Source organism: Penaeus monodon, chromosome 20 (assembly GCF_015228065.2).
Source record: "Penaeus monodon isolate SGIC_2016 chromosome 20, NSTDA_Pmon_1, whole genome shotgun sequence".
NCBI lineage: Eukaryota > Metazoa > Arthropoda > Malacostraca > Decapoda > Penaeidae > Penaeus > Penaeus monodon.
The window spans coordinates 1,669,325-1,672,894 of NC_051405.1; the positions used below are offsets into that span (position 1 = coordinate 1,669,325).

Consider the following 3,570-nt stretch of genomic DNA (forward strand, 5'->3'; position numbering starts at 1 on the left):
CTCCAATTTGGGAAAGAAATTCAACTTCTTTTTAATCTTTTTCAAATTCATTTCCTAACCCCTCCCCTCTACTGTCAAGTTCCTTTTAGTAAAACTATTTTTTAATAGGTTCTTTTGCTGGCAAGTGTAATACCCACAATCACATATTCCCCCCCCCACCCCAAACCCCCCAAAGATCTCCTGAAAACCTAATCAAATTTCACATGTTCAAAAAGTATATTAGATGTCACATTTAAATTTTAAACGGGGAATAAAATATATTATGTCAACCCAAATTTCAGAGGAGTAAAACATTCACTGATTTTGGAATACGGGGCCCTTGTAAGTTTTATGGATGTCCTTCATGGAGAGAGAAATCAAAGGGGACAAATTGCTACTTACTTGTCTTCATTTTCTCTTCGAAGGGAGGCGTGAAATTTGGTTTTTGACACCCTTCTGACGCCTAGGGACCCTTTTAAAACAGACCATATCCCGCTTACAACACCCCTCTGCTTTTTTTTTATCTGGCCCAGCAACTGAAAATACATGGGCCCTCTTTGGAAAACCCGGGTCAAATTTCGTTATATAATGTTTAAAATTAAAAAAAATTTTAGTAAAAAAATTTAAATTAGCAATACGGAACATAAATTCTTTTAAAAACATTTCCAGAGAAAAAAGGAATATAAAATAGGAAAATAAACATGCCATCCCCTTTTAAATATGGGTAAACTGTACATCAATCTAGTTGAGGGGCTTTTTTCCCACCTTTTCACACAGCTAACAAGTGTAAATTAAATATCTGATTATTGGCTACTCATTCAGCCTCAGGGCCTACCCCATGGGATTTCTCAGTAATCAGATCCCCTTTCCCAGCCAGCCTTCCTCCCACCCAAGCATAAGATTCTAAAAACCACCACCCCCCCCCTGCCCCTTTACTAGGACCCCTTCTTCCCAATCAATTACTACCCCTTCCATGTGACGAGCTACCAAAATTAGTTTTATTTTTCTTTATATTCTACAAATGATATAAGCAATGATTATTATTGATAATTAAGATGAATATGTTCATTACATCAACTAGTTTTCTAAAAGTTTTTAAATTTTCATCATTTCTTGATAGCCCAAAAGAGGATCAGTTTCTAATTTGATACTGTTCAAAATTTATCGATAGAACAGCATGAATGCAGGTAAAGTCTTAAAAAAAAATATAAAATTTGAAAATTCGGTTTTTTGCAGATAAAAACTGGAAATAGCAGTCTTATGGGCAAACAAAAAAAAAATGTATCGTTTTTTTCCCAATGGGGCAATCTTCCTTCTTTTAAATTTATAAAAATGTTAGGTACAAAAACCAAGTGATGTGAAGCAGTCTAAAGCAAGACAATATCTGTTTTTGGGAATCATCAGTCGTTTTTTTTGCACCTCTACTCCAAGGATATCTCCCCCCTATAGGGGGAAAAATCATTTTACGTATAATCAAATCATATTTTTTGACTACAAAAAGCTCACTGAATAAAATAATTTAAAGTTTTACCTCCTCCTCGCCTCAAAAACCCCTCTCGAGCCACACGCTCTGTGTTTGGCGGGGATAGGAGGTAAACACATTCCCAGAGGATCCCTCCAAACCCTCTCTGTCCATCCTTTTTTCCTTTCAAATTACCATGACAATGAAAATTGACATTCCCAAACTGTTCTCCATATTTCCTTTTCCATTCCGGGATTCCCTCTTCCAGCACTGCTCACACCGGGCAAGTTTTCCTTTTTTCCAGGGATATGTACAGCTTTTTCCTAGTTTTGGGGTAGAAATTTCCCGTTGTCAAATATATTCCCTTTCCTTTGAATGGCCGAACATGCAACCCAAAAAAGGCATTAAAAAGAGGTAGGAGAGTATTCAATTTGCCCTTGTTTAAATTTTATTCATTTTTAGCTTTTTGTTTTCATGGTCACTTTTTTTTAACGAGGAAAATTTTTTTTCAATAAATAAAAAAGTTTTTAAAAAAATCAAAAGTGAGGGCCCTATCATTTTTTAAATAAATATAGAAATATCCCCTTACGGCTCACCGATTTGGATACTTTCTTTTTAAGGTGCCGGGAAAATTGTTCCGGACCCAACTGCCCAAAAATTCCCTCATAAAATGCTGACGGAAAGAGCTGATTATAAGGGATGACAATATAAATATCAAAAGCAGTAAGATACCAGCTATCCATTTCAAATTCAAGGAGGAAAAATATTTTTTTAAATCTGAAAAATACATCTACAAGACTGAAAATTTAAAATGTTCCTCTCAATAAAGCATATATACTAAAAAGCATTCTTACATTAATAATTTTGTTCTGTAATACCTGTTTTATTTACCCAGCATCACTTTCCTGACTTCAGCAATCACCTATCAGTTTTAAAAGACAACCCCAACAGTTCATCCAGGTGAAACTCTCAGACAATGTGAAAACTTGGCACATTGTAAATCTTCTCATTCTGTAGGGTTTTTCCTTTTTCCTGATTTTGTTCAAGATTTTGGGCTAATTTTGCCTCATCTTCAAGTTTGTGAGGAGTCAGGAAGGGGTCTAGAAATTTTCTTTTATATCTCTGATTCAGTTTAATTTCCAATTCTTGCTGCTGAGGAAAGAATTCTCTGAATAGGAAACATCTGAAGAACCGTATATTCACCCATAAATATGATAAAATAAACGAGTAAAAGGGAGTAAACTTAAATGTAGTCTCCTACAAAGGAAAATAGCAAAAAAACCAAAGGGATAAAATTTGGTCACTTTCCCTGAAAAAGAGGAATAAATAATGCAAAATGATTCAAATTTTCCCTTTTTACCCAAGCTTACCATTTTACTCTTTCCAACCAAGGTAAGAATTGGTTTGGGCATAATTATTGACCTTTTTTGACATCCATAAGTCGCCAAAACCTGAAGAAGTTTTTGGTCTTAATTCCCACTGCTGCATCACGATATCACTGGAAAGGGAAATAAATGAATATCAAAAAAAAACATGAACCCCACCATTTTCATGAGAAATATTAACCAAAAAAACCATATTAAAATTTTAAATTTCCACTCATTTTTCAGAACTCATTAGGCGGGGAAGCCACTTTTAAAGGAAACCCTACCAAAGATCCAAAAGCGGAAAAACTTTCCCTAACCAATTTCGGGAAAATTTTCAAGATCATTGGGATGGGTACTGGAGTACACCATACATATAAATCCCTAATCTTAGTGACTGATGAGTGATCAGGGATATTTTAAGTACCCAATTTTTTTCATGAGTATGATGTACTATCAGTCCCCAAAATTCTAAGGGCCCTGGTACACTAAAACCCTCCTCCCCTTATTTTTTTCACCAACAAGTTGAGAACCCCAAGAAGGGGAGGGAAAGAATGACCCCAGAAGGACAGGGAAACAAAGAACAAAAAAGGGAAGGCCGAAAGGGGGTTTTGCCAAAAAGGGAAAAATAAAAGACAACGGGCCAAGAGGGGAGAGAAGGACGAAAAAGCGAATGGGAAGGCAAGGGACCGGGGGAAAGGGAAGAGGCCAAAGAGGGGGGGAAGAGCCCCGGCCGGCGGGGGGCCCAAGAGCCCAAGGATGTAA

The 3,570-nt window shown here is 36.4% G+C and overlaps 1 protein-coding gene across 1 annotated transcript in view; it reads right to left on the reverse strand.

The window, feature by feature from the left end:
* LOC119585572 (fidgetin-like protein 1) overlaps positions 1 to 3,570 on the reverse strand; it is a 26,272-nt gene that overhangs the window by 19,654 nt on the left and 3,048 nt on the right. The window contains exon 2 of the mRNA XM_037934238.1: positions 26 to 27. The gene's annotated coding sequence lies outside the window, so the exon portion shown is untranslated. The remainder of the gene's footprint in view (positions 1 to 25; positions 28 to 3,570) is intronic.